Source organism: Alligator mississippiensis, chromosome 2 (assembly GCF_030867095.1).
Source record: "Alligator mississippiensis isolate rAllMis1 chromosome 2, rAllMis1, whole genome shotgun sequence".
Lineage (NCBI taxonomy): Eukaryota > Metazoa > Chordata > Crocodylia > Alligatoridae > Alligator > Alligator mississippiensis.
The window spans coordinates 270,320,042-270,347,875 of record NC_081825.1 but is presented as its reverse complement, the minus strand read 5'-3'; positions in this window follow the sequence as shown (position 1 = coordinate 270,347,875).

Sequence of the window (27,834 nt, the reverse complement as noted above, 5' to 3'; positions counted from 1 at the left end):
CCTTTCCTATCTTCTTAGTGGTGCAATAGTAAAGGTTATCTCCCTTTTGGGGGCTGAGATGATGGCATCAGCCAGACTTTGTCAACCATCTTTGCGTGTGTGTTAGCAGTTGCAGTAAAGCCTTTTTAAGAGCAAGAAGTCTCCTGGCCCTTTCCAGAGCTATGAGGTATTATGAAAGATGCATGCATCCTTAAATAGTAACATATCTATAATAGGAGAGTTGGAGAGTATGGTCACATCCCCCCAGCTCTGACGTGTGTGCACACACATATGCACACACAAACACAACTAACCTATAGTTATTAGATTGAGCCTTTACTTCTTCTATGGAAGTTAATAAGTTAATAAGGTTAATAAGATTATTTCCCAGAGAGAGTAGGGACATAGAACATGTTAGTCCTTCATGCTTATTTGCTTATTTCCATTAAGTGGTGAACATTTTGAATCCATGAGTATGTCTACTTTCCCAAATATACATCCATGAATAGAGAGAATTAGTTAGCTGTATTAGTCTGAAGTCAGGCAGAAGTCAGGGCAGTGTGGCATCTTTAAGACTAAATCATTCAGAGAGGCATACGTTTTCATAAGTTACAGTCTACTTTGTCAAATGCTACAAAGTAGGCAGTAGCCTATGAAAGCCCATGCTTTTCTGAATGAGTAAGTCTCTATGGTGCTACCTTGCTCTTCCTTCTGCCAAATAAACATCTAGTAATAGCAGCTGGGTTCTTCTGGGTGCTTCTGTTCTGAGCACACTTGCAAAAACATGGGAAACATTTTAATTTCACTATGGTGTGGCTACAAATCTGCTTTAATTGTATAAGCCAATGTGGGTTCTATACACAAAGAGTCAAGCACAGACAAATGTAAACCTAAGAGATTAAAAAACTTTTAAAACTCTCCATGCCAGGTCCTTATTGCTATCATTAGTTCAATATATATATTACATACTCTTCATTTCTTCCTTTCAGAAACCCTTTTATATAATTTTCTTTTTTTTACATTTGTTGATGTACTCATCATTTGCAAGGCAAAATCCATGTAAAACTTTGCATTTTTCCTTATGTACAGAAAATGGTGACCTACATTGTAGGATGAATTGTAATGTTTCTCTAATGTCAGAGCCACCTGCCTGCACATTTATACTTGTCTGTCTTCATGACTGAAAAACAGCTTATTAAAGACTAACAAAAGATGGTATTCAGTTCTCGAATGCACGAAAAAGGATTGGTTTCAAAAGTAGTCGTGAGCACAGCTAACGACAGTATCTGGCCCAAAGTTTTTCTTTCTTATCAAACCAACATTATTATTATTGTTTTTTTTAATCAGCCATAATCTTGGTGATCTATGTTGCATCCAGTCAGGAGTAATTATATCTTATCTAATGTGGAGTCATCAATATTCCAACATTAAGTGCTGGAATCTTCCCATACAGTTTAATATCCTATCTTGCTGTTAGTTACTCTAGAAATGTTTCCTTCTATCTTATTTACTTTCGTCTACAAATCTTCAGTTTTGGCTGAATGCTTCAGAAACATTTTGGGGGCAATATTTCTTAAATCTATTTTGTGGTCATTATGCGGCAGCACTTTTCCATTTAACAGCTACTCATTTTATTCCTTGCTTCCATATTCATTATTCTACTTTTATCTTTTCTGAACTGCTTTCAGAATCTATTAAGAAAGGTGCTTTAAGCTATGCATAAATAACACAAAGCTTTATCTCTGCAACAGTAGATCAACTATAGTTCTAGTAGCCAACCATGGTAGGCCAAAATAGACCAATTAGAGGCTACTGGTCTTTGATAACAATGGGGGTTTATAGAAGTGTTCTAGGAGGTGGGGGGCACTTTAATTAGTGCAACTCCAAGAGCCACGCTAATTAAAAGTGCCCAGGGCATTATGTGTATCAGTGTCCTTGCGCTGGAAAATGGTGGTGCGGCGCTTTGAACCAAAGTTCATTGAACAAGGTTTAGTTTGAAGTGCCCCACAGCCAGTTTTCAGCACGGGGACACTGAAATACATGATGCTGGAGTCTGCTGGAGCATGGTAATTACCATGCTCGGTAATTACCATGTAATTACAGCGTATTGAAGTAGCCTCCTGCACATGTATAGGAGCCCAATCAGACCAGGAAACAAACTCCTCTTCAGTTCTCTATTCTTCATAATACATGTTAACACTACAGCACTGAAAGCTGCTTATATATATGGTGTTTTTTTCCTGAACAATCTCAGAATTGTGTCTACTGGATGCCATCATCCTTGATGTCTGTTAGCTGTTCCTGAATTAAACACCTCCTCTGCCCAAATGTCTAAAGATGTTTTTAAATTACAGTCTTAAGACAGCTACAATCTTTGGTGTGTTGTTAGTGGAATTAGGTAAATGTTTTAGTTGACAATGATAAATATAGAAAAATTAGTTCTTTTTTGAATGGATGTGTTTGTTTTTGTGCTTGGAAATATTTTAGAGGCTTGGTAGTTTAAGGTGTTATTTTTTTATTTTAAAACATTCTTTTCACATACTCCACTTCTTCTCTTCAGAGATTTTCCACTTGATACCATTTATAAATTTTTCATATCTAAAGAGATATATAAAAAACTCTTGAATAAAGGTGAATTCACTTGATTGGCACTTCAGTAAATGGCTTGCTTGCTTTAATAAAGCAATTTCTGAAGAACAGATTCAAAATGTGTTCCTGTACCTGTAATCAGTGGACTAATGGCACACCTACCGCAGCTAAGAGGCACGTCCACAGCTGTCTGCAAAACTATTTTCTGGTGTCTAACGTGTGAAGTTGTTTTAGTTTGCATAGGTACTCTATTCTGAGGCCCCTTGCCACCCCTCGGCTCTGTTCCTGGTGCTGAAGAGGGCAGTTTGACTATACCTTAACAAAATTCTTCTAATGTTTAAATGTTTCCTTATTATGATTCCCTTGCCTATAAGCCATGGATAACATAAAAGGGGATATCTAACAGAAATTCTTTATAACTGGCATATTTCTATCTCCACAGGAATATCCCAATTAAGGGCATTCCTCTGTTTCTCTGCTGTTTCCTTATCCTTAATTTTACAACCTCTATAATAATGTTAGGAGTCTTAGTGACTTATTGTATCATATTACAAAGTCTAATATATACTTATATACATGGTTTATTTTATTTTATGTTCTTTTGTAATTTAGTTCATGAGTTTAGTTTCATGACTCTACCCTTGACCAACCTCTTTTCTCCTGCACCTTGAATAATACAGCCACAATAATTATTTGGAATCTTCTTCTTTTATCAGTTTGTGGTACCATATAGTAATACTAACTGCTTACACAAAGTAGTTTAAATCCCTGTGCAATACAGAAAAGTACAGATATAAAGAGTATTTCACACAAATACTGATTCTCTGCCCAAAAGAACTTATACTTTTACCTTGCAACAGTCATACAATAGTAATGAAAAGTAGAAATACTTCCTTTAGTATCATTGTACAAACACTGTCAAAATAAAAAAATATCAAAGAAATACTTATATGCGTTGATAACAGTGGAGTATTGCTGCAGGGGGTAAAGGGTATGGGGAACTCTCAGGGCTGCTTCAGCAGTCCAGCTGGCACAAAGGATAGGGTCCCCAGGTACCAATTGGCTGGGCCCCTGAAGCTCCTGAGAGCGAGTAGCGCTGAGCTACTTGCCGGGGCAGCTTTTTGTACTGATGGAGCGAGGACAGGGCAGCTTCTTATACTGCTGGGGACAGCACAGGTGCTGGCCCCAGGCTCTAGCTCCCCCTGACTGCAGATCTAAGGGGAACTAGGTAGGGTTATTTTACCCCAAGTGGCACAATTTGCTCCACAACAAAGTGCATGTCCAAGCACGTGCACCGAGGCAAAAAGCCCTGGCTCCAATTTTCACTGCTTCTATTTGAGCTGCTGCAAGTGCACATGTTTGCATGTATGGTCATGCCCCAAAAGTCTATGTTGGGTTTGTGAACTCCATGTAAGGAGACAGACGCTCAAAAGTGGCAACAAGCAATACCATGCCTAGGTCTTTATTTTGAGTCTAGGCCCAATTTAAAAAAATTAAAGAAAACTATGAGCAAAAATGCTTAGAAAGAAAAACAATAATGAAAATTATTCAAGTGAATTTATTAAATGGCCCAAATCCACCATTTCTCAATCAAGAAAAAGGAAAACTTTTGTTACAAGTCCACTGTTTCAGAAAACTGTAATAAAAAATTTATTACTATTACTATTCTCAGTTTATTACAAAAAAGTATTACTACGTTTTTGGCAAGATAGTATAGACAGAATGCAGAGTGCCTTAGTATGGTGGTTTCTGTATGAAGGTGGAATAGACATTCCATAAAGAGTGTGTAAGTATCCAAGGACTAAAAGAAATCAACCCCAGACAAAAGAATGGAAAAACGTCTATGGGATTCCACTGATACAGGATTAAAGGATAGTAATATAATTATATCAGCCAATATAGTTAATGGAAAATTGGTCTTATAAAACAGCTGATTTCCAATGGTGGGCCCACTGCACATGCACACAGTTTAAAAGGAACTGCCAAAGGAAAAAAAAAATCCAGACAGGCTCTGGGAGTGGTGCAAGCCATGCGGGTGCAATCCCGCTGTGCCCCCGCTCCCCAAAAGGCCTCAGTGACCCCCAACTGCTGTGGAGTGCCCCCGCTGACCCCCAGCAGCAGCCAGAGGTAAGCAGGGCCCCTGGTGGGAGGTACTAGCCCCAACCTAGACACAGGGAGGCAACTAAGCAAGAACCAAGGGGGGTCTTGCCCCACCCCGGCCCCTACTTTGCCCAGCTGCCCAGGGAGCCATGCAACTGGAGCCTCATGAACAGGGTGTACAAACAGACATGCTTGTCTGCCTGGCACATGAGTTAGCACAGAGTTTGCGCAAGAGGGGGAGGGGGAGGGCCTGTGGCCCTGCCTGTGCACCCCCACCCTAGGGAAGCCAGTTCCAGCCATAGCCAGCCCACCAGCAGCATGACACGGATGGGCAAGCACCGTAACCCAAGTGTCCCCTCAGGGCCTACCCCCGCCCACCACTGGCACCTCTGAGACCACCACCCAGATGGAGCTCGTGGTTTTGGACTCCATGCAGACAGAGCCTCTGGCTCTCGGCTGTGGGGACTGCCTGTCAGTTTTTCAGGCTCTGGGGCCGGGAGCATGGCCACCTTCCCTTGTGGGGTCTGCTCCCTACTGGGGTCTCTGGTGCACCAGCTGGAGGAGCTCCAGGCCACAGTCCAGAAACTGTGTGCTATCAGGGACTGTGAGCAGGAAATTGACTCCTACTGCCAGGCCCTTCTCCCCTGGGAGGCGGAGGGTAGACCACGGTCTCCCTCCAGGACAAGGGAGGACTTGGGGACCTCCCATTCTGTCCAGCCCAGGGGTTGGACCAAGGTGGTCTAGGGCCCCAAGACCCGCTGCACCAAGGACCCTGTCCTGCTGGAGCTATGCAACAGGTACAAAACTCTTGCAGCCCCAGCAGAGCCTACTGAGTTGCCAGCTTCCACAGGCAACACGGGCACTACTGTAGCTACCGCCCCTACTCTCCCCAAGACAAACCACAAAGTGTTTGTCGTGGGAGACTCCATCCTGAGGGCGACTGAGGGGGCAATCTGCCACTCTGACCCCTTAGCCTGGGAAGTCTGCTGCTTCCCAGAAGCCCACATCCAAGACATTGTGGAGAAGATCCCTAAACTCCTTCAGCCCACTGACCACTATCCCATGCTCCTTATCCATGTGGGCACCAATGACACAGCTCGGAGTTCTCCTAGTTGGGTCACGAGGTGCTACAGAGATTTGGGAGTGGAGCTAAAGGGTCTGGGGGCACAGGTGGTGTTTTCTTTGATCCTCCCAGTCTTGGGCTATGGGCTGAGGAGGGAGAGGAGGATCCAGGTAGTTAACCAAAGACTGTAGTGCTGGTGTCATTGGGAAGGCTTTGGCTTCCATGACCACAGTCTGCTCTTTGGTGAGAGAGGCAGCAAGCTGCTGGAAAGGGACGGCCTCCACCTCTCTCCACTGGGGAGGAGGCTCTTCTCAGCCAAACTGGCTGACCTGCTTCACCAGGCTTTAAACTAAGCCTGCCGGGGGATGGGGGGACTACCACCACTGCTGGCCCACTGAGCAACCCTTGCAAAGCCAGCAGGCCAAGGCACTTAAGGGAGCCCACCCATGCCCCAGCCGTGGAACAACCAGTAGACAAAGCAAGGTCCCCCAAGGGGACACTTTCCTGCCTGTACACTAATGCCAGGAGCTTGGAGAATAAACAGGAGGAACTTGTCCTCCTGCTTAGCACAAAAAATTATGGTGTCATAGGGAGACCTGGTGGGACTCCACCCAGGACTGGACCATGGGTATAAATGGCTGTACTCTGTACAGGAGAGATCGAGTAGACAAAAGGGGGAGGGGTATAGCTCTCTATGTCAAGGAGAGCTATGCATCCCTGCAAGCCAACATTGGTGACCAGAGTGAACAGCTGGAGACCCTCTGAGTTAAAATCCATGGGGAATATGGCACAGGGGACACAATGGTAGGAGTCTACTACAGACCTCCCACCCAAAGTCAAGAGCTTGACCAGGAGTTTGCCAAGGAATTGACTAAGGCCACATGCTCCAGGTCCATGGTTGTCATGAGAGACTTCAACTACCCAGACATCTCATGGGAAGAGCACTCGGCTAAATCTGAGTAGTTGCAAAGCTTCCTCTCCTGCGTGGATGACCTCTATCTGGCACAAGAGGTGTACAGGCCAACAAGAGGTAAAGCACTGCTCGACCTGGTACTGGCAACTGCGTATGACCTAATTAGTGACCTTATGATCAAAGGGAAGCTGGGTGACAGCGACCATGACCTGATCACCTTCACCATCTGCCGTAAAGCTGGCAAGTCAGTCAGCAATACAGAAGTCCTTGACTTCAGGAAAGCTGACTTTGACAAGATCAGGACGCTTGGCAGTGAGGCCCTAAGGGACCACAACCCCAAGGGGAGGGGATCTCAGGAAGAGTGGTTGCTCCTCTAGGGAGCAATCGTCGATGCACAAGCTAATGCTATTCCGTCTCAGAGGAAAGGCACCAAAAGGGCACAGCAACTTGGCTCTCCAGGGAGCTAGCGGACCGCCTGTGGCTAAAAAGAAAGGCCTACAAAGGATGGAGGATGGGATCCACCTCCAAGGAGGATTATTCCACACTGGTCCGGTCCTGCAGGGAGTGAACCAGGAAAGCCAAGGCTGCGACGGAACTCCAACTAGCTACAAGTATCAAGGGCAATAAAAAGTCCTTTTTTAGATATGTGGGGAGCCAGAGGAAAAGCAAGGGCAACATTGGACTCTTGCTAAACCAAATGGGAAAAAGCCAACCTATTAAATGGTACTTTGCATTGGTCTTTCATCAGTCCCATGGGATGCCCCTGCCCACTACGGGACAGGGGGGCCTGGGTGAGGGAGGCCTGGGTGAGGGAGATTCCCTGCCCTCCATCAACGCTTACCTTGTGAAGGAACACCTTGAGAGGCTGGACACCTTCAAGTCAGCTGGCCCTGACAATCTACACCCCAGGGTACTCAAGGAGCTGACTATCATCATAGCCCAGCCACTGGCATGGATCTTTGAGAACACCTGGTGCTCTGGTGAAGTGCCTGAAGATTAGAAGAAGGCCAATGTGGTGCCTATCTTCAAGAAAGGGAGGAAAGTGGATCTGGCAAACTACAGACCCATCAGCCTGACCTCTATCCTGGGGAAGGTCTTAGAAAAAAATTATTAAAGAGGCCATTCTCCACAGACTGGCCAATTGCAACTTCCTAAGGGATAGCTAGCACAGGTTTGTTGTGGGTAGGTCTTGCTTGACCAATCTTATCTCATTTTATGATCAGGTGACCTATCACCTGGACAAGGCAGAGAAGATTGATGTCATATATCTTGACTTCAAAAAAATCCTTTCATCTGGTATTCCATGATCACCTCTTGGTAAAACTGGCCAACTGAGGCCTTGGGTCCACCATGATCTGCTGGCTGGGGAATTGGCTCCATGGCTGGACCCAGAAGGTGGTGGTTGAAGGAAATCAATTGTCATGATGCCCTGTGACCAGTGGGGTCCCCCAAGGCTCTCTCCTTGGACCTATATTGTTCAACATCTTCATTAATGATGTGGACATTGGAGTCAGAAGTGGACTGGCCAAGTTCACCAATGATACCAAACTCTGGGGTAAAGCATCCATACCTGAGGACAGGAGAGCAATCCAGGCTGACCTTGAGAGGCTCAAGAAATGGGCAGATGAGACCCTTATGGTGTTTAACAGTGAAAAATGCAAGGTTCTCCACTTTGGGAGGAAAAACCTGCAGCATCCTTATAGGCTCGGCAGTGATACACTGCTTAGCACTTCGGATGAAAGGGACTTGGGGGTCATGATTGACCACAAGGTGAATATGAGCCTTCAGTGTGATGCTGCAGTCAGTAAAGCAAGCAAAATACTGGCTTGAATCCATAGATGCTTCTCAAGCAAACCCCAGAATGTCTTTCTCCCATTATACTTGGCCTTGGTGAGGCCACAGCTGGAGGACTGCATCCAGTTTTGGGCTTCTCAATTCAAAAAGGATGTGGAGAAGCTTGAGAGAGTCCAGAGCAGAGCCACACACATGATCAGAGGTCATGAAAACAGACCTTACGATGACAGGCTGAGAGCTATGGGACTCTTTAGCCTGGAAAAATGCAGGCTTAGGGGCCATCTGATGGTCACCTATAAGTTTATCAGGGGTGTTCACCAGTATCTGGGGGAATGATTGTTCACCAGAGCTCCCCAAGGGATGACAAGGTCAAACAGTTATAAACTCCAGCAAGACTGTTTCTGGCTGGACATAAGGAAGAATTTCTTCACTGTCCAAGCCCCCAGTAGGGGGTGGAATAGCCTGCCACCGAAGGTGGTTCATGGACCTACATTGAACACCCTTAAGAGAAATTTGGATGCTTATCTTTCTGGGATCCTATGACCCCAGCTGACTTCCTGCCCCTTGGGCAGGGGGCTGGACTTGATGATCTTCCAAGGTCCCTTCCAGCCCTAATGTCTATGAAATCTATGAAGGAAGGGTTAAACTGCCTGCCTGGCCCCAGCCGCTGCTCCTGTTCTCTGGGCCAGAGGAGCAGCAGCTCAGCAGCAGTATTGGCCCAGGAAGCCCCAGGGGCAGAGAGCAAGGGGGGGACCTGGAATGAAGTGGGGTGGGGATTCTTACCTTTCAGTCCTCCAGGCCTCTCATAGTTTCATAGTTGATAGGGTCAGAAGGGACCTGAGCAGATCATCAAGTCCGACCCCCATCAAGTCTGGCCTGAAATGTGACTGCTCCAAACTGGAGCTAGCACTAATAGCTATTACCATTTGTGTGGTTCACAATGTAACGTGGACCAAGGCTCTAATATTATATATTATAATATAATATATAATATTATATAGATGGTTTTAACACTGAGGGTGACTAACAATTAGAATAAATTACTATAGGAAATGGTAAATTCTTCATCTTGATGTTTTCAGATAAAGACTGGGTACATTTTTAGACAACACAAGACATGCTTTAGTCAAAGGAAGATTATTTGATTCAGTACAAAGATAACTGACCTTTGATATGAAGGTTACAAACTAAATGTTCTAATGGTAATTTTTTGTTTTATATTCTAGGCAGAAGCTACTTGTGTGGACAAAAGTTAGTATATTATATTATGAGTGCTACAATATCTGATTGATCTAATCTAAGGGTAGGTTTGAACTCTTTCTTAAATATAAAAGTTATCATACCCTTTCTCACTGACCAGGGAATATAGTAAATTAAGAACACACCTATGGTTCAGACCCATAAAAAAGGACAAATAGCATCTGTATGTGAATCTTATGTGAGAAAAATAATCTAGAAATACTTTCATCCTTGGTTGTTTTGGAATGAACATATTATCACCAGAATAATGAAAAGGTCAGACTTAGATTTTAATACATTAAAGAAGTCTCAGCCAATTCTCAGCATCACAATTGCATGCATTTTATAATTACCACCCTTTTTTTTTTAAGTAATCCTGTGACATTCATAGTCCAATTAAGCTCAGTGAAAGTACCAAGTTGGTTTCATCTTTATCAGATGATAGAATTAAACAGTGCTGGGTGTGGGAAATGACAACAACATATCTTTGCCTCAAAGTATCCAAAACAAATATCAAGAAAAGCAAACAGAAAAAGGAAAGAATCATCTTTATAAAGGAAGCCTGAAGCAGTCCACTGATAACAATAAATAAAATGAAGGTCAGATTTATGCTGCCTGGTCTCCTTTCCTTGGGCTGACATAAAAGCGCTACCCTTTTTGAATCTTCGGACAAGAAATAAAGTAAGTAATAACTTTATAAGTAAATATTAAATATTAAATTTAAAAAGTTAAATATGTTGTTTCAATACTTTCCCTTTGAAATATCATTGAAATTTGCATAGTCCCACATTGAAATTTCAATTTTGATGAAACTGTATTTTCCAACAGAAAACTATTCACTGATTCTCCCCTCCCAGGCCACCCCCAATAATAATCAGCTCTACATTTAAACCTTCGAATGAGCTAGAGTTATGATAGCAAAACAAAATCTCAAGCTCAGGTACATTTCTTTGAAAAAAGCCTTCAATAAAAAGGTTAATTTCAAGAAAATATTTCTCTTGCAAAAATACTTTTCAGTCTCTTAAATAGGAAAGAATGCTTTTTTGGTGAAGGAGCTCAGTTAAAAAGAAAAAACCCCAGGACATACCAAGAAAATGTAAACAATTTCTAGACACTTCGATACAGCAACTAATCAATTCCATAGGATGAAAACAGTGAACAGGACTTAATCAGATAGTTTGGCTGGGTAGGACAATCACTCACAGGTAATATAAGGAAAGAAGAGCCAAATAAGTATTTATTTAACAGAAACCATATTCTGGATTAAAATCAAGTATAATAAAATAAAAACAAACATTTTGGATGGATTAAAATCAGAGTTTAAAATCTCTGCTTTTGGCAAGCAGTTGTTAGGGACGTATGGTTCTTTCATGAGAGAGAGAAACCTGGGACTTGGAGGGCATTTCTACGTGAGATGTTTACTGCCTAATTAGTTCCATAGTAAAGCCTCCACATCTACATGCCCAGCCCTGGTAGGCTGCAGTAAATGAATAAACATGGCTGTAGATTAGTATTTATAAATACAAGTACTATCCTGCAGTGGTATTATTTACTGTGCAGCAGCAATGCGTGCGTAGACACTGATAGGCCTGGCTGGGGCATGAGGGTGCTTCAGTGCAGGGCTGCCTGCCAGCTACCCCTTCACTGAAGCATCCTCATGTCCCAACCAGCCCCACTGCTGCACAATGAGCTGGCAGGGAGCAGCCCTGGGCTGGCAGGCTGACACGTTGGGCCCTCTGCCAGGTGGGGCTGCTTCAACCCAGGTCAACATGCTTTGGCCCCAGGCACATATGTAAATGCAGTGCCCAGGAGCAATAAACTCTGGTGCAATATGCTCTAGAGTTTATTGCATCACATTTATTTCATGTGTAGACATGCTGGAAAAAGGTGATCTTCTCTCTGTACCTCCAACCTGTGATCAGGGCTATGGAAGCCTATTTAAACTCAAAATGCTTTATGCCTCTTATAACTTGTACTCTGGACATATCAGAAATTGGTCACTCTTTTCTATCAACTTGCATGTCATTCACATAATGATGTCATGATATTTCACAATTACTAGACAAATTGCAAAGCACCCAGATATAATTAAGTGAAAGAATCCTAGGTGGCCTGTTGGTTGGAATCCTTCAGGTAATTTGGGATTAGATAACCAGAAGGAATGGCAGCTAGGATTTAAAGTGCCAGGTAAAATTAGATGGAACACAAGAGTTTTTCTTTTTAATGACATATTTCAAGATTTCAGTTAATTTTCATTCTACTCGGTGATAAAACTGCAAAAAATCAATATGAATAAGAGCACCCTAGACTGGTCAGTATCACTGGTGAGAACCCTCTGGTGGGATATGGAAGAGGCCAAGATTCAAATCTCTTCTTTGCCTGATTTAGTCTTCCCATGTGTCACCTGAGTACCCTAACCACTGGAGTATTGAATATTCTGGAGTCTCTTCCATTCTAACCAAAAAAAATCCAGAGCAAGCCTAAGGAACTTTTTGTTGAAGCAGATACATTCTGCCAAAAAGTCTTAGTTTTGTCATTGCAATTTTCAATGGAAATGCAAAGAATCAATCATTAGCACATTTTTTTCATTAGTGTATATGCCTGAATATTACATGTTAGTTGCCCACTGCTGTTACTGTTGTTATTCTGCTGTTCCAAGTAGTTACAATTTCATTTTAAAGAAGAGGTGAAAAATCAACCTGGTTTAATGTGAACCATTTTTCAAAACTGAAAGGGTTCACTAGAATTCTTGAGAAATGTATTCCACACATAACATTTTACCATTACAATTATTTTAATAGCTAAATTCCTTGAGTTGTATACTGTGATTCATTACCAGGAACAATGAAATTGTGCCCTGTAACAGGGAACCCTAGCCCTGTCACCAAAAGACAGGTCAGCCCCTTTAGGGCCAGAACTTTCTGGGCACAGAGGGCCAGTAAGGAGGGGGTTAAATGCTGAGCCTGGCTAGCTATTCAGCTGACTGGAAGGGGCAGGCCAGGACTATAAAATCCCTGGGCAGAGTGGCAGTAGGGGCCAGCAGCCAAAGGGGGAAGGAGTGTGTCCTAGAGCTCCATGGAGAGGCTTGGTGAGTGGTCCAAAGGCAGGAGAAGGGAAACTATGAAGGACCCTGGAGGGACAGCAGCAACCCCAGAAGAAAGACTGTAGCTGATGGTGGGGAGCTGAAGCATGAACCCTGCGTAAATATAAGCTGGCATGCTGCCTTCTCTAATCACCTTTTTTGGGTGGCAGTTATTGTATGTGTACAGGACTGTTCATATCCCCCTCCCCCTTTTTTTTTTTAACTGAATAACACTGGTGGTTTGGGTGAGGCTGTTAGAGAAAGGAGGAGGCCTCATTTTGGGGTCCACTACAGAGTGGGGACCCTGGTGCCAGTGGGGGTGTGGCTTTTAGGGAGGCATAGACTCTGCTACCTGAAAGTGCAATCTTAAAAGACCAGGGAGCTCTGGTGCACCTAAGGTGCAATTTTATTTACCTTTTTCTTTGGACTGAGAGAACACCAGTTCAAAGCTGTTTCCTTGGCTTTAAACTGGTGACCCCCTGGCTGTGGAACTGGTGGTCAGGCCTCTGGGCCAGGGGGGCTGGGCTCCAGATTAAAGCAGGAAAGGGGGCCATGAGCCTCAAGACACTGGAAAAGGCTAGAACCTTGGAGTCAAACCTCATTTGGTGGGTTTAGATGGGGAGGCCTAGCTAGAGAATGACTGGGGTCAAGGCCCATGGAGGCGAAAGGCCCCAGCATACGAAATACAATAGGCAGTCTCCAGCTTACAAGAACATCAACATAATAGTTTCCATCAAGACATGCCAGACAAGTGGAGAGCGGGACATAAGAAGCTTAAAGAGGACTTCAAGAGGCCCCACGTAAGGCGCAGATTAACAGGGAAGATGGCTGGGGAGGGCAACCTGTTTACATTCCCATTTCTTGCTGACCATAACACCCAAGAAAAGCAGACACATGATTTGAAAAAAAATTTATGAAAGGTGAGAAACAGTTTTAGCTCATGAGAGATTCATCAAAGATGCCTAAATCAGCAGGGTACAATGCAGCTCTGGTAATAAAGTTAAACAAATCTCAGAGAATTTAGTGAAGCACTCTAGTGCATAGGGCTAATGCCAGGTAAACATGAATGGTAACATTCACAAACCAACAGAAATTAGGAAATTGAAGCCTGCAGAGCTACCAAAGTATCAAAACCCTCAGATTTATCTTTAAGGTAAATCCTTCCTTTATTTTATTTTTTGCTCAAGTGTTTCTTCGGGAAGAAGTTCTGCCATTGTTTCATGTACCAGGTTAAAAGCTGTAGCACACAAGTAAACAACACTGTTGGAATGAAGATGGAAGGATAATATGGGTGCAAATCTTCATGAACTAACTCTACAGATTGCCTGAATATTACTATGCTGAGCACTACAACATTACATTTTAGGAGCCAGGCCATCTAGCAAACTCCATAAGCCTGAAATAGGCAGCTAGATTCTAAAGCTATATAAAGGTTTGAGTGCTGATTCAATTTGGAGGAGATTCAGCCCAATTCAGTAGCCAAATCTCCAAGTCCAAATCAAATTAGGAGACCAATAAAAAGGTCCAAATAGATCTGAACCTTCCAAATTGATTCAGAGAGCACTGGAGATTTGGGGAGTCCCCGCCTGCTGCCACCGGGAGCTGGACCCAGATTCTGTGCTGGTAAGTAGAGGGTGGGAGAGGAGGAGCTGAAGTGGGAACCATGGGGGGACCCTTGCCAGGCCTGTTCCCTGACTGGTCCCCCTGCCCCCCTCTTCCCAGGTCTGCCCCACCCGGCCCCAGCTCCTGGCTCCCAAAAATAAAATAAAGCCCCACTCGCCAGCTGTTGTAGTGGACTCGGGTCTTTTAGGGGCTCATGGCAGAGCCTCCCCCCCCCCCCACAGCATGGGGCAGCAGGGTGCAGCAGGGATTGCCCCCTCCCCACTTGGCAGGAGCTGGTGACCCCAGGGCTTCTCAAAAACCCCAACAGAATAAAAAAAAAGCGAGACAGGCAACTGGAGGCTGGGTCCTAACAGATGCACTCTGGCTGCCAGAGTGCATCTTATGTTTATCCCTCACCCTGGTGCTGAAGCTTGCCAGCAGCAGGGAGTTGGACCCAAGCTCCACTGCCAAAAAGTAAGGGGTCAGGGTGCTGGAGAATTCATAGATTCATAGATGTTAGGGTTGGAAGGGACCTCAATAGATCATCGAGTCCGACCCCCTGCATAAGCAGGAAAGAGTGCTGGGTCTAGATGACCCCAGCTAGATACTCATCTAACCTCCTCTTGAAGACCCCCAGGGTAGGGGAGAGCACCACCTCCCTTGGGAGCCCGTTCCAGACCTTGGCCACTCGAACTGTAAAGAAGTTCTTCCTAATGTCCAATCTAAATCTGCTCTCTGCTAGCTTGTGGCCATTATTTCTTGTAACCCCCGGGGGCGCCTTGGTGAATAAATACTCACCAATTCCCTTCTGTGCCCCCGTGATGAACTTAAAGGCAGCCACAAGGTCGCCTCTCAACCTTCTCTTGCGGAGGCTGAAAAGATCCAGTTTCTCTAGTCTCTCCTCGTAGGGCTTGGTCTGCAGGCCCTTGACCATACGAGTTGCCCTTCTCTGGACCCTCTCCAGGTTATCCGCATCCTTCTTGAAGTGTGGCGCCCAGAATTGCACGCAGTACTCCAACTGCGGTCTGACCAGCGCCCGATAGAGGGGAAGTATCACCTCCTTAGACCTATTCGTCATGCATCTGCTGATGCACGATAAAGTGCCATTGGCTTTTCTGATGGCTTCATCACACTGCCGGCTCATGTTCATCTTGGAGTCCACTAGGACTCCAAGATCCCTTTCCACCTCTGTGCCACCCAGCAGGTCATTCCCTAGGCTGTAGGTGTGCTGGACATTTTTCCTCCTTAGATGCAGCACTTTGCATTTCTCCTTGTTGAACTGCATCCTGTTGTTTTCTGCCCACTTGTCCAACCTATCCAGGTCTGCCTGCAGCTGTTCTCTGCCCTCCGGCGTGTCCACTTCTCCCCATAGCTTTGTGTCATCTGCAAACTTGGACAGAGTATATTTGACTCCCTCGTCCAAGTCACTGATGAAGACATTAAAGAGTATCGGTCCAAGGACCGAGCCCTGCGGGACCCCACTGCCCATACCCTTCCAGGTCGAGACCGACCCATCCACCACGACTCTCTGGGTGCGGCCCTCTAGCCAATTCGCCATCCACCGGACTGTGTAGTCATCCACGTCACAGCCTCTTAACTTGTTCAGCAGTATGGGGTGGGATACCGTATCGAAGGCCTTCCTGAAGTCTAAGTATACGACATCCACCCCTCCTCCTGTGTCCAGGCGTTTCGTAACCTGGTCATAGAAAGAGACTAGATTGGTCAGGCATGATCTGCCCTCCACAAACCTGTGCTGGTTTCCCCTCAGCATAACTTGCCCAGCCGGGCTCTCGCAAATGTGAGCCTTGATAATTTTTTCAAAGACTTTACCAAGGATGGAGGTGAGACTGACTGGCCTATAGTTGCCTGGGTCCTCCTTCCTCCCCTTCTTGAAAATGGGGACCATGTTAGCCCTTTTCCAATCCTTTGGGACTTAGCCCGTGCGCCACGAGCGTTCGAATATTCCTGCCAGTGGCTCTGCAGTGATGTCGGCCAGTGCCTTCAGCACCCTCGGATGGAGCTCATCCGGGCCTGCCGACTTAAAGGCATCCAGTTCTTCCAAGTGACTCTGCACCATCTCAGGGTCTACACATGGTAGTCTGGCACCTTGCTGCTGCCTCTCTACAACCCCAGTGAGAGACATGTCATGCCCCTCGCTTAGGAATACTGAGGCAAAGAACTCGTTGAGGAGTTCAGCCTTGTCCCCCCTGTCCGTCACCAATTGTTTCTGCCCATTTAGCAGGGGTCCTATTCCTCCCTGGGCCTTCCTTTTACTCCCAATATATCTAAAAAACAATTTCTTGTTGTCTTTTACTTGGGTTGCCATCCTCAGCTCCATGGTAGCTTTGGCCCATCTAACTGCCTCCCTACAAGCATGAGCAGAGGAGGTATATTCATCTTTAGTGATCTCACCTTGTTTCCACTTTTTATGTGCTCCTCTTTTGGCCCTTAGGCTGCCCTGGATTTCTCTGGTCAGCCATGGAAGCCTCCTGGCCCCTTTCCCTCTTTTGCCTTGCTCGGGGATCATCTTGCTTTGTGCCTGAAGGATCGTTTCCTTAAGGCACAGCCACCCTTCTTGGGCTCCCATCCCTTCAAAAGAGGGAAAAGGAGAAGGGGGCAGGGGACCATGGGGTGGACCCCTGCTGACCCTGCCTGCTCTCCCAGCCCCCCCGATCCCTGCCCCACCTGGCCCCACATCCTGCCTGCCTCCTGAAGCCCCCCCCAATCCCTTTCCCACCCAGCCCCAGCCCCCACATCAACCCAAGCTCCCCCGATCCCTGCCCCCTAGCATCTGGGGGGGAACCCCCCAAACCCTGGCACTTACTGGCAGTTCTATCTGCTGTCTGGGTCACTGGGTCCCTGCCCCCACAGTGCAGGGCTGGGTAATATCCCCAGCAGCCCCAGCCCTATGGCCCCCCACTGCCCTGTGCTGCCTTGGGGAGGGCTCTGCCAGGATGCCCCGGAGCCCCCAGAGGTCATGCTTGGTAAGTAAAGGCTTATTTTTTTATTATTTTTTTTTTATGTGCCAGAAGTTGGGGTTGGGGGGGGGGGTGAGGCAGCCATCAGGGCTGTGAGTGCAAGTGAGGAATGGTGTTGGGTGGGGCAGCCATTGCAGGGGCTGCAGGAGCCAGTGGATGGGGCCAGGTGGGGAAGCAATCCAGGGGGCTTGGAGAGCAAGAGGGGTGAGGCAGGGCATGTGGGCCCTGCAGAGAGGGTAGCCCTGTGGGGGGCCTGTATCCCGTAGGGGAAGCCATGGACCTGAGGAGGGCCATAGCTCCTGTAAGGGACAGCAAAACATATTCATGTATTAATGAATTCATGAGACATGTATTCACTCTATTATTATGATAGACATACTGGTAGTTTTCCAAATTGCTTTAACAGTGGAGATATATCAATAAAACATTGCTTAAATGATCGCTGTCTCTCTCTCTAGTGGTCTTTTGTTTTAATTGTGGAGGAATATAGATTTCAGGGTATTTTACATAGTAACTTTGGGATTTTTTTATCAGGGATTTTTTTTTTTTTCAGTTTTCCAATAGCAGGAATTCTGGTGTTCCCTAGCGGGGCCAGTGGAAGGACCCTGCTTGCTCAGAGCTTGCACCTTGGACACAGCTGGCTATGGCTAACCTTCTGGCCAGTTGGGGCCAGGAGGACATGCTTTGACAGTTCAAAGCAGGCCACCACACCCAGAACATCTTCCAGGTTATAGCTGCCCAGATGGCAGGGCATGGGCACACATGGTAGTAGTGTGCACAAAGGCCTAGTCTGCAGCCACAGCCCACTGGCAGCTGGCCCACAGGGGCAGCTGCCTCACCTGGGTCTGGCAGGTGTGCAACAGGTCACAGCCAGGCAGGAACCCCCACTGCCAAACTGCTGTTGTGGGTGCAGGGAACTCTCAGGGCTGCTTCAGCAGTCGGGCTGACATAAGGGGTAGTGTCACCAGCTATGAATCTGCTGAGCCTGAGGAGCTCCTGAGAGTGAGTAGCCCTGAGCTACTTGACAGGGCAGCTTTTTGTACTGATGGGTCCAGGACAGGGCAGATTTTTATACTGAAAGGGACAGCACGGGTGCTGGTCCTGAGCTCTAGCTCCCCCTGGCTGCAGATCTGAGAGGACCCAGGCAGGGTTATTTTGCCCCAAGTGGCACAGAGTGCATGTCCTAGCACATGTGCTGAGGCAAAAAGCCCTGGCTCAAATTTGCACCACTTCTATTTGAGCTGCTGCAAGCGCACATGCTGCATTTGTGGACGTGCGCTGCTGGTTAAACACTTCAGCTCAACTTTACTTTAAGCTACTTCAAACTAAACTAGGAGTGATATGTTCAAGTGTTCACCACTGCTGAGCTCAGTGGAAGTGGGAGGAAGGGTGTCTGCAGGAGTGACTGTCTGGTCCAGGGAACTTGGTAATCAGAGGACTAAAAATTGCCTGGTCAGAGTCCAGGGGTGTGGGTAGGAACAACACAGCCTCAGGGCTAGAGTGAATGGCTGGGCTTCTCCAGCCCCCGGGGTGTGTTGTAAATGCATGCAGTCATTCACTAGACCAAGTTAACCCAGGTCAATCTAAAGTTAGCTCACCTCTGAGTTGATGTGAACCTTGTGAACACCTGCATGCCTAGCCATCTAGATCCAACTCGCCTTGCTTAGGTTGATCTAAATTTAAGGCTTATGCATACCCTTAGAGTCCTCCAAAACCATAGCTCACCTCAACTAATCTTTTCAGAGTCTACTTTAATATGTCTGGGAATGGCATTCTCTTTATAAAAAAGCCTTTAAAAGCTAGTCTCCAAATGTTGTTGAAACAGGTATATTTTCATGGTGAGTTTTGGTTTCAATACATCAGGGTTTTCCAAAGATTGTATTTTACTAAGAATACCAATTCACTTTCATATTAGCATCTATGTTAAGGAGCAGTATACATCTTCCACCATTAAGGTGGGGGTGGAGGAGGGGAGCACCGAGGCATTGTGGGTCAGGATCCAGGGGGGGGGCAGTGGAAAAGGACTTGGTTGTGGGGGTCTACTATAGGCCTCCTCATCAGCATCAAGAGCTAGACAATGTATTCTCCGGGCAGTTAGCAGATGCCACATAGGAGAGGGAGGTGGTGGTCATGGGTGATCTGAACTACCTAGATATCTGCTGGGAGGAGCAGATAGCCAAAACAAGCTGCTCATGGAGGTTCTTACACTGTGTGCAGGACCTTCACCTAACCCAGGTGGTGTCTAGTCCCACCAGGGGTAGCACCTTGCTTGACCTGGTCTTAGCAACAGAGGATGATCTCGTGGGGAACATGTGAGTACATGGTAGCCTGGGAGATGGTGACCATCACTTGGTTGAGTTCACTATCCAGCGAAGGGTGGGTAAAGTAACTAGTGGGGCTAAGGTCTTGGACTTCAGAAGGGCCAACTTTAGCAAACTTAGAAGACTATTTAGTGAGGGGATGCAACTCAAGAACATAGAGCAAAGGGGGGTCCAGGAGGGTTGGAGGTATCTCAAGGGAGTGATCCTTGGGGCTCAAAAGGAGTCTATCCCATTACGTAGGAAGGGAGTAAGGGGGCAAAAAAGCCCCCTTGGCTGAACAGGAAACTCCAGGAGAGTATGGGGGCAAAGAAAGAGATGTATAGGCAATGGAAACAGGGAGCAGCCACCAAGGAGGAATATATCTCCCTGGCACGATATTGCAGAGAATCAGTTAGACAGTTAGACAGCAGGGCTTGAACTCAAGCTGGCTTCAACAATCAAGAACAATAAAAAGTCCTTCTTCAGGTATATAGCAAGCAAACGAAAAGCTCAGAGCAACATAGGGCCCCTGCAGGACAAATCAGGACAGTTGGTGGTTGACACGGGGGGGGGGGGGGGAGAAGGAGAGCTCTTCAGCGAGTTCTTTGCTTCAGTATTTCTATGTACCGACCAAGCCAATTCCCCCACCTTGATCACTGACGAATGTCCACATGGCACCGGTCTGCCTACGGTTAGATCTGAAATAGTTAAGGAGCTCCTAGAAGAGCTGGATGGGTACAAGTCAGCAGGCCCGGATGACCTCCATCCATGGCTGCTGAAAGAATTAGCCTGTGTCATAGCTGAGCCGCTGGCATAGCTGTTCAAGCACTCATGGTGCTCCAGCCAGGTCCCTGAGGACTGGAGAAGGGCCAATGTGGTGCCCATTTTCAAGAAAGGGACAAGGGATGAGCTGGGTAACTTCAGGCCAGTCAGTCTTACCTCTATCCCTGGGAAAATGCTAGAGAAAATAATCAAAGAACACATTTGTGCAGGCCCAGCAGGGCAAACGATGCTATGGGGAAACCAGCACGGGTCTGTCACAAGTAGATCCTGCCTGACAAACCTTGCAGCCTTCTATGACCAGGTCACACACTGCCTGGATGCGGGAGCGGAGGCTGATGTCATCTTCCTGGACTTTAGGAAGGCCTTCAACACAGTCTCACACCCTATCCTCATTGGGAAGCTAGCAGACTGGAGTGGATGCCTACAAGGTCAGGTGGGTGGCCAACTGGCTTAGAGACCGCACCCAGAGAGTGGTGGTGGATGGTGCCTTCTCGGCCTGGAGGGAGGTGGGCAGTGGGGTCCCACAGGATTCAGTCCTCGGACCGATATTCAATATCTTCTTCAGTGATTTGGATGAGGGCGTGGAGAGCACCCTCTCCAAGTTAGCTGATGATACCAAGTTATGGAGCAAAGCTAGCACACTGGAGGGCAGGGAGCAGATTTAGTCTGACTTGGCCAGGTTGGATCAATGGGCAGAGAGAAATGGGATGCAATTTAATAAAGATAAATGTAAGGTACTCCAACTGGGAAGGAGGAACCCTCAGCACACCTATAGGTTGGGAAGTGTCCTTCTCAGCAGCTTGGAGGCAGAGGGGGATCTTGGAGTCATAACTGACTCCAAGATGAACATGAGCCGGCAGTGTAATGAGGCCATCAACAAGGCCAATCACACCTTGTCGTGCATTAGCAGATGCATGACTAATAGATCAAAGGAGGTGATGCTCCCCCTCTATGCGGCACTGGTCAGGCCGCAGTTGAAGTACTGTCCAGTTTTGGGTGCCACACTTCAAGAGGGACGCGGGGAATATCGAGAGGGTCCAGAGGAGGGCCACTCGCATGATTAGTGGCCTTCAGGAAAGACCCTACGGGGGGAGGTTGAGAGAGCTGAATCTCTTTAGCCTTCACAAGAGACAGCTGAGGGGAGATCTTGTGGCCGCCTATAAATTTATTAGGGGAGGTCAATGGGGAATAGGGGAAGCACTGTTTACTAGGGCGCCCCAGGGAGTGACTAGGAATAACAGGTGTAAACTAGTTGAGAGTGGATCTAGGTTAGATATTAAGAAGAAATTTTTCACTGTAAGGGTGGCCAGGATCTGGAATGGGCTTCCAAGAGAGGCGGTGCTTTCACCTAGCTTGGAGGTCTTCAAGAAGAGGCTAGATAGTCACCTGGCTGGACTCATCTGATCTCGGTACTCTTTCCTGCCAGGGGCAGGGAGTCGGACACGATGATCCATTGTGGTCCCTTCTGACTCTACAATCTATGAATCTTACAGGGTACTGTTTACATTGTTTATGTTGCACCTTGTTAGTACAGGGCTGTTAAGATAAACCAGTGGCGCCTAGATCAGAAATTGTTTTAAGGGCACAATAGATGAGCTTTTAGTGGTGAGCAGTATAGATTTAAGTCTGAAATCTATTTAGTTCCTGAGTAGATGGAACTAAGGAGCCAATTTTGCCAACATGGGACACCAAAAAACAGAAGTTATACAAACTCTTTGCTGTAGTGCTGCTTTTCTTCCTTCCATCTCTGCCTCATGGTGAAAAGCTCCACAAAGAAAGCCTTTCCTAGAATTGCCTCCTTAAAGCTCTAGAGTTTACTTTTTCTGGGTTAGGTTTCACTCCACTGTATTTCCAAAATACCCTGAACTTGAACTTCATTTTTAGTAGCAATTGCCTACTTAAACAACACTGTTCCAGAAAATGATTCTTTGAAAAAGCACCTTTTGAAGGATTCTGCCAAGCAGATGAAGCTTCTGAGAGAGAGAGAGAGAGAGAGAGAGTAAACTCAGGGACCAAATGATGCACGTTATAAATGATCAATCAGAATTCAAAACCAAGCACAGGAGATGGATACATGAAAATAAAAGGAGATGAATGCATCTAGGAAGCTGTGTTAACATTCATTACTTGATTTTAAATCCCCTTCATTTTTTTTTTAATAGTTGTATAATTTTTCTAAAATGAAAGATGAGTTTGGAAAGGCAGGTCCCTCATTTTCAAATTCCCCTCAATTAAAAGCAGCAGAGAGATTAAATCCACTAATTTTAATTAGGAGAGACTATGTCCTAAAGTAGGAAAGGCCAGCCGACTTCTCTTAAAGCTGTTATATCTTTCACCAGTAGCTTTGTTTAATGGTTAACAGAGTGATTTCCTGTTGAGGGTGTGTACATTTAAATCTCCTTTCATGTGAAGCTCCCACATGAATTGCATCCCATAAGTCTAATCATTTTCACCACCCTTTCCTGAACTGTTAATGTTGTCAGAGTTCTCATTCATTGTCAGGTGATCAGATTTCTATTATGAGATGTATTCTGCAAGTTTGAAATATTAAACTGCCTTTATTACAGCCACAAATAGATACAAGAGCTCATTTATCATCCCTCCTAGTTCTTTCCAGTTTAAATTACACTAGATAAAATAGAAATATGTTTACGATCATTATTCCAATAGGAGGATTTTATATTTTGTGTTGTGAGTAAACAGTAGAAGACCCCTTAAAATTTTAAATACATAAGACATGCACTTTTACAATTGTGAACACATTTTGCTGTGAAACTAAAACATTTAATTCACCTGCTGGTATATACAACAGAAACTTAAACATGGGGCTTTGTGTCAAAGCTTACAGCTGGCTTTATACTTTGTTGGTTTCAACTTTATTAATTTTCCTTCTTAATTAGTCATACAAACCATAAATGGTATCTATTAGGTCATTTTGTATAAAAAGCAAATGGTTATTGAGGTAGTAAAATAATAAATTGTAAAAATTGCTTTTTTTGAAAGTGTTTCCTTTATTGTGCCTGTACAGATCATTTTCAAGAAAAATCTAGCAATTAAACAATCCTCACTAGTTAACTGGAACCATTAAGATATATATTTTAAGAGAAAATGAATTTAGTAAGGTAATTAAGTGCATCTTACACATTTTCCAGTTCAAACCATGCCCAGTGTTGGTTTCTAATGGTCCTGTCCAAAAAAATAAAAAATGAAGGATCACATAAAAACAGGGAAGGCTTATTGTCCTTTCAGAAAAGGACAGTATTTCTATTTTTATTGTGCTTTTTTCTGTAGCAGTCATCTGACATTTTCCATTATGCCTTATTCAAAATATTGGAATTTTTACACCTTGAAATACATTGGTGTGATAGTCAAGGAAAGATAAAGCCTGTGAACATAGGTGGCTTACTTTTTGGGGACAGATGGTCACGCTGCAGTGCTTTCATCCCTTATGCCCTGATTTTTCTCTTATGTGACATTACCATGCTGAGGTGAGTGGATAATTTGTTACCCAGTCACTGATTTCAACTCTTTAAGACCATGCATTTGAAATGTCTACTTAGCATGCCATAACAAAACTTTCAGATACATAAAAAAGCAATAATGAAAAAACCCTCTAAACTTTGGTGTCTAAAATACAAACCAGGATCAGAACTAGGTTCTTTGCAATAGTTGTTCATTTTACAATTAATCAAACCAAAATTCAGTAAGTGATTACTACCTGCACGGCTTTTCTTGGGATGCATGTCTAAAGTTTGAGGTTAAAGCCCAGGAACACTGTTGGCTCATACACATTACGTACTCCTATACACATTCAACCCTACTAGGTTTAGAACTTTTTGGTAATTCACATCTCTGAAACCCCACTTTACATTATTATAGTTACAAATCAAATGATTATTTTACACCTTTCCTTCTCCTATGTGCTACACAAGAAAGAAGGAAATGTAAATTTCCCAGATTTCAAGTACTGATACTCTATAATATATACATGTAGCCCCAAGGAAAACAATTCTAATTAGATACAGTACTTTTCTGTAATGTCTCTGTGCCTAATTTATCCATCCTTAAAAAGGGAATAATAATCTCCTACTTTGTCATGAGTATTAATAGCCATGGAGGAGGGGGCTTTGCTTCTGGAACAGATAGGGCTCTGCTGCTGCCACTGTGGCGACAGAAGGGCTCTAGTGTAGAGGGAGGGCTTTGACCACAGTGATCCCAAGGCTCTGGCCATGGAAAGCCAAGAGGATCCCACCACAGTTTGAGGATCTGAAGCCCTGCTGAGGGGAGTATCTTCCCCCTGTGCAGAACTTAAAGCCAACACCAGCAGCCCCATACATAGCCCACATATTGCTGAAGGCACAGGGCTCTGAGGTGGGCAGGGAGCGGGAGGTGTGTGGCCAGACATTACCCCGTGTGGCATTTCAAACCAGCCCCCGCAGCTTGCACATGGAGCTGCAGAAACAGGGTTCTGAAGTGCTGCGGGGGAGAGGGTAGATTTGCCCTTCTGTGGCACTTGAAAGCGCTGTGCCTGCAGCCCCATCCAGGTGCCAGCTTTGATGTGCCCCATGGTAGGTCAGGGTGGGGGGGATGCTGATGGAGTACTGGTGAGTGGTTTTTCCCTGTCTGCTCAAGATCAAAAGAGCAAACAGTTGGAGAGCCCTGGAGCTCTGGAGAGGGAATGGGCTTTCCAAACTGGCAGGGGGAGGGGGTTGGTCTGCCAATCAGCCAGAGCAGTGGAGTCTGGCCAAATCAGAGTCACTCTCTGGGAGGGGTGGGAAGCGGTGAACACTGGGATGCCTGGTGGACAGTGCAGCAAACAGCTCTCACTTCTTAAGTGAACAAGTGTTCGTTAAACCTAACTAATCCCTATTATCAGTCTAGACTTGGACCTTTTCATGCAAGGTATAACTTTTTGCACCGGTACACCATTCTCAGACCAGATTAAGCATTGTGAATGCTTGCATACTGAGCATTTCCACTGGACTAAACTGGATTTTGTAGATCTAAATGTTATGTTTGTACACGCCCTCTGTCACTAAAGGAAAATTGTAGCAGGAAATTTACATCAAGCACATCCTATTGATTTCAGATAAGCTAATGATGGTATACAGCATTAGCCAATGTAAGGTTATCGTCATCTGGCCCTGATAGTTGATATTTACACATTATTTTATTCAAGGATATGAAAGAATTAGAATTTTTCCCTAATTTCTTAGAGATGTTCTTCAATGACTGGCTTGAGTAAAAATGATGTAGAGACTTTTTTCTAGTTCCACTGTCCTTCTGTTGAAATTCTGTCAGCAAAATGCATCTACAAAGCTATTTCAGTCAGAGCAGCCAGGTTATTACTTAGCCAGGTTCACAGAGTGACTAGTATTTCCCCTGTTGTAGCACCATTTTTTCTTCCATTGAACTTTCTTCATATTATTTGAAAAAAGGATACTGAATCTTCGTTTTAGAAGATAACTGTGCTTTTTTGCTTCTAGCTCCTGCAATGAATAAAATGAGCCTTTCCATTAACGGGCACCAAAATGATTCTGTTTCCAGTTACACTGGTAGAAAGTCAGATCAACTTCACTGACTACATTTGGTTTACTTTGGATTTACCATGCTGTAACTGATAGGAGAATTTGGCCCGGACTTTTAAATACCAGACATCAGAAATTATTGAAAATCTGCAACTGAAGCTTGATTATTAGAAAATATATATTGAATTTCTGTATGCCTGATCCCACTACTTAATCCCAGCAATAACTATGGTGACCACTGTACAGTAATGCACACAGAGGTCAAATTTAATAAAACCTGTGGTGGCATAAATCCCTGACTAATTTAACTTTTCTCAAACTGCTTGCTGCTGTTTCCCATGAATTAAACATAGAATGGGTACAGGTATTTATACCCCATTCTATTATGTCTCATACAGTGCACAAATGAGTTTGAAATATTCTGTATGAACCTGAAATTGTTTTTTATGATAGCATAGATCTTCATACCACTTATCCAGCATATATTATGCATGCTGTGTCCCCATACAGTATGCATTACCAGCTAAAGGGGTTTGGTATGGTTTAATCCCCAATAAAATTATTTACCAATGTCTCCTGTCCTATTAATCCAAGCTATTCACATTCAACTCGGATGTCTCTTCACAAAGCAGCAGAGTCTGCCTGTCTAAAGGGTTTAAGCTTATGTGCAATAAAATGATATTATGTTTCCCTCTGATTGGAAAGCTGTGCTATCTAGGGGATTATGGTGGTATTGCAAGTGGCACCAATCATATTGTAAGGCCCTGAGGGGGCAGGGAGAGATCTGTCAAATTTAAAATGACTTCTTTTTGTATGAATATAAAGTTTAAAAAAAAACAAAACAAAACCCTGCTCCTCCCCCCAACTTTGTCTTTCACAAGCTCTAATCCTCTCTTGGGTTTTTTCCAACTGCTTTATGGGCCACTGTATGAAACATGCTGTCATACTGATCATTGCAAGATGACACTTAAAAAAAATAAATCCAGAGAGAGCTTGATAACCTTCATTGTCAAATGGAAGGCAAAAAGGTGGCAAATGCACTTGAGTGATGATTTTATTTTGGTTTCTTTCTTTCTTTCTTTTTTTTTTTTTTAAACTAAGTAGGAAGGTGATAGAAAGACAGAAGAGCTTGTCAAGTCTGGGCTATGTTTGGTAGCTGCTCTGAGTAAAAGAACAAGATTGTTGATAATAGTTTTATCAATTCTTCTCAGAATTTAAAATACTGCCATTGAAAAGAATGTTGCCTCAAAAGGAAATCCATAGATTTTCAATAAAAATGTTTTTGTTTTTTAGCAAACAATAACCAAGGGAGAATAAATTAAACCAGGTTAGGCTATTATTATCCACCATCACCATTTTGGGAGTACAGCTTGAGCTATGGCAGCAAATCTCAGGCTGTTAATGAATCCTGCTCAATGAGGGACACAATATGAAAATTCATTAACACTTGTGGAGGGGGAAAAGCATACGAGTGCACCATATTCTCTTTTTGTGCATACTGGCCTAAAGCAAAAGTTACATTGTCATTGTTGAAACATAAAGGAAGAACTGGCTCATAATTTATAAACATCAAACCATGTTTATGTGTGCTGCAAAAATGCCAAAAACTAATGGAAAGTACACATCAGTCTTCATGAAACTAATCCAATTTACTTAATTTTCTCAGAGGTTTGTTTTGTTTCCTTTCTTCTTTTCGTCAGTTTGGACCCTCTAGGCCAGTTATATATAATATTTAATGGGATCTTTGTTAATGCTAATTGTTTTCAAACCAACTGTGATCTTTAAAGTGATTTGCTTTCTATTGCCTGTTTTATTAGTTTAGTATGAATTAATTCTACTTTTGGGTGTTCCTCATAAACTACATAATCCTCAGATGAATGAAAC